This window comes from Artemia sp. Qi Xiang Cuo, chromosome 13, assembly GCF_049724085.1.
Source record: "Artemia sp. Qi Xiang Cuo chromosome 13, ASM4972408v1, whole genome shotgun sequence".
Lineage (NCBI taxonomy): Eukaryota > Metazoa > Arthropoda > Branchiopoda > Anostraca > Artemiidae > Artemia > Artemia sp. Qi Xiang Cuo.
In genome coordinates this window covers 52,859,159-52,871,382 of record NC_142806.1, presented here as the reverse complement: position 1 = coordinate 52,871,382, position 12,224 = coordinate 52,859,159, and the positions used below count along the sequence as shown (strand labels likewise).

General features: G+C 35.4%; 2 protein-coding genes across 4 annotated transcripts in view; both read right to left on the bottom strand.

Moving 5' to 3' along the window:
* Sgf29 (SAGA-associated factor 29) overlaps window positions 1-12,224 on the bottom strand; it is a 93,040-nt gene that overhangs the window by 67,366 nt on the left and 13,450 nt on the right. The gene's annotated exons all lie outside the window — the stretch shown is intronic.
* LOC148945415 (uncharacterized) overlaps window positions 1-12,224 on the bottom strand; it is a 29,428-nt gene that overhangs the window by 9,831 nt on the left and 7,373 nt on the right. The window contains exon 1 of one of the 3 annotated variants that reach the window (XM_089099437.1): window positions 1,395-1,429. The exons of 1 other annotated variant lie outside the window; for it this stretch is intronic. The gene's annotated coding sequence lies outside the window, so the exon portion shown is untranslated. Of the gene's footprint in view, window positions 1-1,163; window positions 1,188-1,394; window positions 1,430-12,224 lie in introns of those variants that run through there. One more of the 3 variants, XM_089099438.1, reaches the window with a different exon arrangement.

The window sequence follows — 12,224 nt, the reverse complement described above, 5'->3', positions numbered from 1 at the left end:
AGCTAACATATTATCCAAGGGGAAAACATTTATCATCAAGTCTTTCCTCTATAAATCCTTCTTTTTCCAGCTTAAAAGAAAAAATTACAATATTCTCCATTCTAAAACGGGATGCATAATTCTTTTGAAATTGCCCTTATGAGTTGCCAAATACGTTATTCTATAGATAGCGTTCTTATCCCTTTTTTTAATGAGCAGTGGCAAAAATACCGTTTTTTTAATGAGCAGTGGCGAAAATACAAAATATGGGCCTGTAATGACCGGGATAGCACTATCTATAAAACAAAACTTTGTTTTCAGGCGCCGGGTTCAAACACGGGTTACTATTGAGTTCTACATCAAGCGTTTTTAGGGTTGCGGGTTCAACAGGAATCAGCTTCTAAGCGTTTTCAGCTGCTGGATTCTCCCCGTGCTTGAACCTGGGTTCCTTGAATCTGGAACCCATAGAAATGCCAGGTTCAAACCCAAGCTCTGCGTTCATTGGCGGTAAATTCAAAAGTGGCTAACCACCCTGAATTCACAGCCCATGAAGTTTGCTCATTGGGATCCCAAACAGTTGATTTTGAATTGAAAATCAAGTATTTTGCAGTAGGCATGAATACATGGCTTGAAATATCTAATTACATACTAATTATTATAATAATAACTATTACATACTAATAACTAATTACAATTGTAGAAATAACTAAGACAGATAGTCCGAGTAATTGAGAGGGTAATTCTATTCCTCAGCATCAAGCGTTTTCATCTGTGAAGCGTCAATCCCGTGTTTTCCTTGAGTACCCGCTTTGTGAAAACGCTTGATGTACTAGACAAGAACAACCCGTGTTTGAACCTGCTGAGCCTGAAAACAAGGCTCAATTTGTTTGGGAATTTCTAACAGCAATTTCAAAAGATTTATGCATTGGATCTCAGCATGGTGGTTTATTGTAAACTTTTTCTTTTAAGCTGGAAAAAGAAGAAGTTTTAGTGGAAAGACTTGATGATAAAGGTTCTCCCCTTGGATAATATGTTAACTAGGATCATTATACATATTTTCAAGTAAGAATTGTTTTCTTAACATGTCTCCTTATCAAGAGCCACAATTCTAAATTTTTACCTTTACTTTTCTTTGAAAACTTATTCAGAGGAAAGTTTTTTAAAATAATACAAATATATGACACCATCATTCAGCCATGGCCATTTTTGGGCGCTCATGGGGAAACCCCAACTCTCCTTTTCAGGTGCTTATGTACATTTTTACAATCCTGTACACAAGGCTAAACCCACTAAAATGAAGTTTTTAAACTATTGCTTTTGCTAAGCACAAGTCTCATAGATTTTACAAAATATTCTGAAACAATAATGATGATTGTGATGAAGCATTTGCCTAGAGGCTAAAAATTAAACAATACAAAATCACTGTTTTCTGGTTTGACCATATGCTCTATATACATATTAAGTTATATCATAAGATACATGATTGATGAACGTGATGTACACGCAATGATGAATGTGGTGATGAACCTAGTATGCTAATATTTCCAATAATTAGATAGCTCTGCTATTTGTTTATGTACCTGTTCATATAGAATTTGTTTTTCAAACCCTGGGACCTATTTACAATCAATATCTGATTTGTAATAAGGATTCATTGCTTTGATATTCATTGCATACAAGTAATGAGCCAAGCACCTGCATTAACTCTTAAGAGTCTTAAGAAGCATTTGCCTTAATTCTAAGTTTTGAATTAGTAACAGCTTGAGAAGTTACGACAGAGAAGCATTTTTTTGTTGGATTTTATAGATTTTAGAGGATTTTTTGATTTGCCTAGGTAGTAGCCTAGCACCTACCCTGGACTTCTTTAGTTTCACTTACCTGATTTAGCTGAATTTATTATGTCCAGAAAGGCAAAGCACTAACACATAAGCCTAGTCAAAGGCCATGATAGGTGAATAGCTTGTTCTTTAGAATTGGATGAGGGGACCTCGGCCATAGAGTATGACATTTGTGAGAAGTGGATTTGTGGTTATTGTCCAGACCTGCATCCTGGCAAATGTAAATCATTAAGCAAGATGATGCACTCACTTACTTGTTCATGTTCTTGTCCAGCCTGTAAAGTCAACCCTCCCCCTCCCCCCGTTAGTGAGCAGGCTATGATAGCAAAGCTAGCTTCTGTTATGGATAATCTCTTGAAATGTTTCAGGGAAGATCTCAAGAAGGTGTTTGCCACCCCTAGTCAGTTGACCCAAACACTTTCCCAACTGAGAACTGACATTAAAATGACCTTTCTTTCCAGCCTAGTGATATTGCCAAAAGGTTATCATACATTAAATTTCACTACAATCAATGTGCTCTGTTTCAACTGTTCGGGACCTTGTGGCTTCTACAGCGTCTTCTCAATTGTCTCAACTTACTGTAGCCCAATTAACTGAAACTGATGTTTGTTGGATAGCAGGTTCAGACCATGAGCGTTTTGAAAGACATTTGAATATTATTGCATATGGAATCCCCACCCAGACTGATGATGTGGTTTTTCTGTATAATTATCTGTTATATACTCATGGAGTTGACACTGGTGCCCCCCCCCAGTCAAAGTAAAAAGATTTCCAAACAGCAATCAACCCTCTGGTAGCTACCCTCTTCTGTCCTTTACTCTGTGCCCTCTACTGAACTTGGAAAACAAATAATATAGAAATCCTTGGAAACAAAAGGACCAATTGATTTCTATGGTGATAGTCCAAAGGAAGATCATACAAAGCACATAGCTCTAGTTGAGGAGCTGAACCACAGAAAAGCTAATGAAGAGGGAGATTTGATACTTGGTAAGGGTGCCACCATTAAAAGGAGCAATCCCCCAACCACTCCAATGTCCCACTAATTTATTTGCCTCCTTCAACCACTTTAAATTGTTTAATTGATTATGGACTTGTACCACCAAATTTTTTCTCTCAAATGTATAGTAGTGATCACAATAATATTTCCCTGTATGATGCTGACATTCCTTTTGTGTCTTCTGCAATAAGGAATGAAGCTCCTTTACTCCAATGTTGATGGCCTCCCTATAAGCTTTCTGAACTTTCCTTTTGTATGATAACAGAAGAAGTGGATGTTGGAGCAATTACAGAAGTTTCACCAGAAAACACCTTGTCAGTCTTATCACCTGATGAAATCAAAATCAATGGTTACCAGCTCTTTTCTATCCTGAATTCCCCACTTTGCCACAGCAGAGTATGCTTATATATAACAGATGAACTAAGTACTAGTATCATTCATTTTAATTCTGACTACTGATGGAATTGAGTCTGGATAAAATACACATTCAAACAATCTCAACTGCAGTGGGTGTTGTCATGTGATGACAACATGGACAAGTGATGTAAAATTTTGCCAGTTATGCTCTTGTCCTTCTGGGGGACTTTAACCTACCAGATATTCAATGAATTGATGCATCTAGTTTTTGCACTAGAGAATCTCCTTTTTTGTCCGCCCTTTCTGATAATTCCCTCAGTCAAACAATATCAAAGCCAACTTGTTTCAGGGAAGGTCAAGTATCACAAACTCTTGATCTGGTTATTCTAAGTAATTCTGACCATCTAATTAAGAATGTAATAACCATATCTGTTGGTAATAGCAACTATGTTGTAATTATTTTGGACTTATATTTGCCTACTAAACAACCTTCTTCTAAGCAACAAAAAAATTTCAACTATAAACCAGCCTCAAAAGACTTGCATATTTCAACTGGAAACAGCTTATTACTGACAATATTGATGAGAGTTAGTAAAATATAAAAATGGAAATTCTGCATGCTGAAAAGTCTTAAACCGAAATTTTTTGGGTAAAACAGTCAAAAAGTTTACCTTTTTTTAATACCAAAATAAGTAAGGTGAATAACAGAAAACACCAAGCGTGGAATTGCTATAGCAAAAAGAAGACCAAAGAAAATTATCAAGTCTTCAAAACTTTTGTAATCAGACAACCAACCAAATAAAGGGGTTAAAGAGAAGGTTTGAGGAATATTCGGCTGAGAATATTGAGGATATCCCTAAATCTTTCTGGCATTATGCCATTCAAAAATGTAGCAGCAGATACACAGTCCCAGATACCCTGCACAATGGTTGGTCAGTTGCTGATCCTGAGTTCAAACTTGAAATTTTCAACCAACAATTCTCATCTGTTTTTTCCTCCAATTCCAGTATTGTTTATCCCCCACCTCCTTTACATGATGTATCACTTAAGATGGAACCAATTCTGATTACAAATTCAGTAGTTCTAAAGGAACTTATATCCCTCAAAATGAATAAATATGCTGGTTTAAAAGGCATTCTGCCCAGGTATCTTACATGAATGTTGTACAGTTTTGTGCCAACCCTTTTCCCTGCTGCTCAAGTTACCATTAAATCTTTCCAGACTACCTCTGGATTGGACAACTGCACATATCATTCCTATATTTAAAAAAGGTAGAAACGACCTTGCTGAAGATTATCAACCCATTAACCTGACATCAGCAGTTGTTAAAGTTCTTGAAACAATAATCAATTTTGTAGTTGGCAAAAATCTTGAAGCAAATAATGTTTTGCACAGCTTACAACATGGCTTTATTCAGGAAGATCTGTTGATACCAATCTCCTTGAATCATATGATCACACCACTAAGTGGCTTGATATTGGGGTGCCTGCTGACATTATTCTGCTTGACTTTTCTAAAGCTTTTGACAAAGTTTATCACAAGCAACTTTTAATTAAGCTCTGTGCAGTCAAGCTTGAAGAGAAATCCCTGCTGATTCTTGAATTTCTTTATTGGTGATCTCAATGTGTTTAGTTATTTGATGACTCAGCTAATTGCATCCTCTCTTCTTCTATGCATGTTTCGAGTGGAGTTCCTCAGGGAAGTGTTTTAGGTCCTATGCTATTTAACATCTTTATCAATGATGCTCTTTCTGTTATCAGCAATCAAGATTCTCTTCTTCTTCTTCTTCTATTTAACAGCAGGCGGGCTTTTCAGTAAAACTATTTAGCCCTTTTCCTTCTGCTTCACTCTGTGGGCTACAGAGCTACTGGCTTGATTGCCTGATATTTATTAGATATATTCAAATATCTTTCAGCAGATCTTTCCACTCTAGGAGTTCAAATATAAGATGATAGATGTCGATTTCTATGCTCTTTGTGAAGGTATAGTTGGCTAGGCTCTTGGCTGATAGTGGGATTTTGTGGTGTTTGAAGTATTTTAACAGTTTAGAAAGCAAGGTATGTTGTGCAGACGTCAGCATATTACATTCAAATAGGCAATTGTCAAGTGTTTCATTATTCATATTACAATGCCATCAAAGAGGGGACAGGTGAATTGAACCACTTGAATTAGAAAACTTATATGAGAATGCAAGGAAATTTAGTCCATTTGTTCCAGAACGAATTCTATGATAAATTTTAGAAAGATACTTATTGGGAAAAGGGGGAAAGGATAGTATTAGTCTTATTAAAATTAATATCTGATAGCCTCCATCGGTAAATATATCTAATTGGGATTGGTATCCCACTTGGCTGGTCAATATTTATAGCATTTTTTGCTATTTCATCAACCTGATGATTACCACTTATGCCAGAGTGGCTAGGAATGTACTGAAAGTAAGTGTTGATGCCACTTCAAGCAAGATTATCAATAATACTGAGACAATGATAAGTGTCAATGTCCAACTTATATTGAGGAGCTGAGGCCAGCAACTCAAGGCTTGATAAAGAGTCGGAATGGATGATAATATTATTCAATTTTTCAATCAAAGATTGGTTTTGCTTAAGGTGTTCTAATGCCATGATTATGGCATTTAACTCAGCAGACATTATAGATAGATTGTTAAATAATCTCTCGCCCATTGCAATTTTCAGGTATGTTTGATTCTCTGCAGATGACCTGAAGCTTCTTCTTCTTATTCTTCTATTTAACAGCAAAGCAGACTTTTCAGTAAAACTATTTAGCCCTTTTCCTTTTGCTTCACTCTGTGGGCTACAGAGCTACTGGCTTGATTGCCTCATATTTATTATATATATTCACATATCCTTCAGCAGATCTTTCAACTCAAGTAGCTCAAATATAAGATGATAGATGTCGATTTCTATGCTCTGTGTGCAGGTATAGTTGGCTAGGCTCTTGGCTGATAGTGGGATTCTGTGGTGTTGAAGTATTTTAACAGTTTAGAAAGCAAGGTATGTTGTGCAGACGTCAGCATATTACATTCAAATAGGCAATGGTCAATTGTTTCATTATTCATATTACAATGCCTGCAAAGAGGGGACAGGGGAATTGAACCACTTGAATTAGAAAGCTTATATGAGAATGCAAGGAAATTTAGTCCATTTGTTCCAGAACGAATTCTATGATAAATTTTAGAAAGATACTTATTGGGAAAGGGGGAAAGGATAGGATTAATCTTATTAAAATTAATATCTGATAGCCTCCATCGGTAAATATCTCTAATTGGGATTGGTCTCCCACTTGGCTGGTCAATATTTATAGCATTTTTTGCTATTTCATCAACCTGATGATTACCACTTATGCCAGAGTGGCTCGGAATGTACTGACAGTAAGTTTTTATGCCACTTGAAGCAAGATTATCAATAATACTGTGACAATGATAAGTGTCAATGTCCAACTTATATTAAGGAGCTGAGGCCAGCAACTCAAGGCTTGATAAAGAGTTGGAATAGATGATAATATTATTCGAATTTTCAATTAAAGATTGGTTTTGCTTAAGGTGTTCTAATGCCATGATTATGGCATTTAACTCAGCAGACATTATAGATAAATTATTACATAATCTCTCGCCCATTGCAATTTTCAGGTGAGGAAGGAAAACACCACTTGCAACCTTCTCATTCATTTTTGACCCATCAACAAACATTTGGAAGTGATTTTTATAGGTAATTGTATTAAGTTCTGAAAATTTTTTCTGGACAAAAGCAATGGGGGTTAAATCTTTATTCCATTTTGAAAATTCAGTATTTATTATGGGAAATGACCAATTCCATGGAGGGGATTGGGGAAAGTAGGTGCAATAGACTTTGCTGGTACAGGGAACTTCTTTTGAATATTGGCATACTCATCTGCAATACCTCTATACATGGCTGGATTTCTTAACCAATTATGTAATGTGTGTGAGCTATTTGATTCAATTTTTGTAAGATGTTTTATCAAGAGAAAGCTACGTCTCTCCCTTAGTGTTGTTAATCCACTCTCCATAAGCAGTAACTTGGTGCTTGTGGGTTTCCTAAGACCAAATATGAGACGTATTATATCATTTTGTGTTGTTTCAATTTTTTGCATCTGGGTCTTTGCACATGCACCATAGACAATGAGCCCATAGTCAATATGGGGTCTTATATGTGATTTATAAAACTGGAGTAAGGTTATCTCCTTACAACCCCAGGGTGTGGAAAGAAGTCTTTTTAGTATATTTGCTTTTCTATAGCATTTTTTTATTGTGTTTGAAATGTGGAGGTGGAAATTGAGTTTTTGGTCAAGCATTAGACCTAGGTAATAAATATTATTATCTTCTGGAATGGTTGTTTTATTTAGAGTTAGTTTTGCATTAACATGGTTTTGCTTCCTGTGAAATTGGATTATTTTTGACTTGGTGGGTGAAATGGGTAAATCTGAATGTTGAGAGAATTTTTCAAACAGGAAAAGTGACTATTGCAGTTTTGACTTTGCTGTCTGAAAGGTGTTGCCAGATGACCATAGCACCAGATCATCAGCATATTGTAGATTCGTGTGGGGTAGGTTCATGTTCCAGAGATATAGGGCAAATAGGAGGCAGCTGAGGACTGCTCCCTTAGGTAGGCCTTTGGATATTGTCTTTTGGGGTGAAGAGGCTGAACCAACACAAACAATGAAACTTCGCACTTCTATGAAGGATTTAATAAAGGATACTAGCTTAGGAGGCACTCCAAGGTTTGCAAGTTTATTTAAAAGGATTTGGTGGTTCACATTGTCCTATGCCCCTTCAAAAACTAGGAAAGCTGCCACTAGGATATTATTTTTTGAGAAAGATTCGTTTATTGCATTTGTTAGCAAAATGAAAACATCTGTTAAAGAGTGGTATTTCCTGAATCCAGTTTGAGTGTGTGGGATCATGTTATTTTTTTAACAAACCAGAGGAGCCTGTGATAAATCATTTTCTCCATTATTTTCCCCATCACAGGTGTAATCACTATAGGCCTATAAGAGTCAGGGTTATCTTTTGGTTTATTTTTCTTTAGGATTTGTAGGAGGGACGAACATTTCCATATATAGGGGAGCCTAGAAGATGACCAAGCGTGATTATAACAATTTAGCAGTTCTTGTTTGTATGAAGGTGTGAGATTCTTTATCCATGTGGGGTGTATATTGTTAGAGCTGCTGCTTGGTTTGGACCTGATATGATGTGTTGCATTATTCAATTCCTGGATTGAAAAATGATTGATTACATACTTTGATACTGGGCATTGTTGGTAGCTAGGGCTCATAGAACTTGTTGGCAGTTTGTTGTTAATATTTGATGTTGGCTTATTAACCAATAGAGTTGCAAATAGGTTGGCCTTTTTATTATCATTTTCATAATGGGTTTTGTTATGTATAAGCTCATACAGGAGTGGGTTGGGGGATGTTTTTTTCCCACATATGCGGTTTATGACTTTATGTATAATTGGCTCATGCGTTTCTCTGGAGAGATTATTTGCAAAATTATTCCAGTATTTATATTTAGCATCTATTATAGTCCTTTTTAGATTAGATTCTGCTTGTAAGGCTGTTCTTGGACCAGCCTTGTCCTGTGAAGATCTTGTTCTTCTATAAAACAGTCTTTGACTGTTTGGTCAATGGGCTGAGGCTTGGCTTCTTCAATTCAATGTTGCCAAGTGCTATATAATTCACTTTGGCAAACTAAATCCTAGTTGATCTTATATTTTCTTAGGCCACCCACTCTCCTCTGTACATTATCAGCAAGATCTTGGTGTCACTACTGACAATGAACTAAAATCAGCACACATGCTAAGAGGGCTGCTGATGGGCCTAGTTCAACTATGGGACTGATTAAGCATACTCTTTCCACTTGTTCCACTAAAGTCATCAGTCTTTTATATAAAGGACTTGCACATCCTAAGCATGAAGTTGGAATGTCTCTTGCCCCCCCCCATATTTTAAAAAATACTTAAAAGTTCTTGAAGACGTGCAGAGACATGCCACCAAAGTGGTATCTGGCATATGGGAGCTTTCCTACCCAGCAGGACTATGAAAGCTGGATCTCCCTACACCTGTTTACAGAGGAAATAGAGGGGATGCCATTTTAGCCTATTAATTAATGAGGGCTAATACTCTCCCAGCCTTATTCCCTACTGTTGATCCCAACTCAAGAATCATAGGTCATTACCTGAAACTTGTCAATCAGTCTACCATATGTAGAGTCTGCACACAATTCTTTTTGTCACAATTGTCAGTTATTATACTTGTAGAGAGCAATCAAATGTCATGTTTCTCTTTAAACTAGCAAATCAATGTGAAAATCTCTAAATTTACAAAATTTTGAGCTATTATAGCTAGTTTAGAAGGTGAATGATCCAACAAAATTACTAAAATAGCCTTGTGTGTAAGAGCAATTGATTCAACTATTAATACAGTAAAAGAAGGCATGGAGACAATCTTGGGAGGCAAATGAAAACAGCAACTGCTTAGAAATACAGCTTTCCAATGTTTAGGCCGACTGGTTTAGGTATAGGACTGGAATTGGGGCTGCTGTGAAGGATACATGCTAAAAAAAAACAATGCTTACTTCATAGGCAAATAGGCAATAGAAACCAGTTCATAAACACAAATATACAACTCAGTTGCCAATTTGATGTTTATTCCAAAGATTATGGTCATTACTGTTGTAATTACATCCCAGCCCCTCCAATCTTCCAATGCCCCAATATGACCCTCAGCTATATACATAAATTTGCTGATTTTATTGGTTTGCATTATTTTTTTTGCAATTATTTTTCATCAACAGCTGATTTTAATGCTAATTGGAAGAAAATGAGCAAACTTTTCATTAATTTTATATCATAAGAAAAAAACCAGGCAGGAAAAAAACATGAAATATACCACTTGATTCCTTAATTAGTACTATTTCCATACACAATAATCACTGTCATCACAATTACTTGTCTTTTGATATGTCTTCTAAGACTCTTCTTAAGATATACAAATCTGCTCTTGCAAATGCATAAAAGCCACAAACGTCATCCTCCTCCTAATGGAACCATATATGACACCCCCATAATGAGACCAGGATATATACAAAACTTTGCATATGCTGCTGTTTTGTTGGTTTACATTATCTTTTGTTATAATTCTTGGCAACAGTTGGTTCATAGTGCCAAATAATACCAAGCCAAAAACAAAAAAAATGCAAAATCAGCGAAGTTTTGTACTTAGCCTAGGGTTATATCTGGTCTCATCAAGGGGGCTAGGACACATTTGGAAGAGTAGCAATCAGTTAAATTGGAAAGAGTTAAAATAACACCAAGTGGTATGTCTAACTTTTAGCAAATTAACTGAGAAAACACAAAATAACACAATTTAGCTAAGATGAAAGTGAATACATTTTGTATCCTACTTGATTATTCAATAATTACTTTTGTGGGATATTACCTTTTGAGTTCTTAATGGGACCCCAAAAGATAAAAGTCCAAAATAACCAAAGGTTTAAAAACATGTTTCTAAAAAACTGCCAAATGAGAAAAAGTTGAGTTGCTGATTCAGGAATGGTAATCATTATTTTCCTTAGTCTTAATAGTAAAATGTTATTTTGAAAACAAATTTGTAGGAATTTTTAAATAGAACATGAAACTCTTTAAAAAAGACTGTCATAAAACAACTGATTGATATTAATTAACATTCCTGAATCAGCTACAAATGACAGTTTTTTTTCTTCACTAGCCATTTTTTTTTAGAAACGCGTTTTTAAACCTCTGGTTACTATTGGCTGTTTGAGCCCTTAAATAGCTCAAAATGTAATTTCCCCCAGAAGCAATTATTGAATTATAAAAAGGCATCAAATGATGTATTCACTTTCGTCATAGCTAAATTCTGCTGTCAATCATACATTTGCCCTAATTTCTGTGTTATAAGAGAATGGGTAAAACTTGGGAGGATACTAAAATTTGATCACCCATTATAATATTTGTGTTATAAAAGTGAATCCTTGAGAAACAGATTTTACTGCTCAAATGAGGCATTTAAGAAAGTGTTTTGGGCCTCATACCTTTGCTTACTGCTGATTTAGCCAATAGGGTTTTAATGATTTTTCAATGTAATTCTTAAATGTAAGGATAAGAGCCTTGCTATGCATTAATTCTGAATACTAAGAATTGCATTCTCAAAAGCTAGAGCCAATAAAAAAGAGAATGTAAATGCAAAATTAAGGTAAAATTTTATGTTAAAATTCAGATAGGAATAGACCAGGACCTAGTCATTTATGCAATCTTCCTAGGAATAAAAGTTGTAGAAATATGAATAGAAGTCCTAGAAATATGGTAAGTAAAAGGCAGAGATAGCCACTTGACAGCTCCTTCCCAGGTCATATTTTAGCATAAGCACTAACTTATATAACTTTCATTCACCTAACTCAACCACTCTCAAAGATAAACAAACATCCCTCATCAAAAATTTGGTATAAGTCTGCTATAAGGCCCTAAAAAATCCTAAAACACTTACTTGTATCATTCCTCAAAGCACTTCACTTTACCCCTTACCTTCCACCCCCAACATACAAATATATAGCCTAATTTATATATGTCCTTTGTGTTTTTGTATTTTTTGATTATGTTTTTCTTTAGTTCAAATAGATTTAATGGCAAAGAAATAATAGAAGGGTAAAATTCTAGTTTAGCTACTTTTTGGTATGTTGGAAAGGGGTTAGGTTAGGAAAATGAAACTTTCAGTAATGAATCCAGGGCCAAAAACATACTCTGGGAAGGTATTGTCAAGCTTCTATGTTAACCCTTTTCTGATTTTTCAATCTAAGAAATTTGTCTACTTGACAAATCTATACCTACTGAAATTTTGACAAAACTACATTTTTCCTCAATTTTCAATCATCACTTTCTTTTTCTTCAGTTTTAGCTCTAAAAATACAATTCATAGTATTTGAGCAGAATTTTAAGCCATATCATATCAACGATTTTTTTTTCTAAATTTAGGAAATGTATTTGCAGATCTTTGAAACCTCA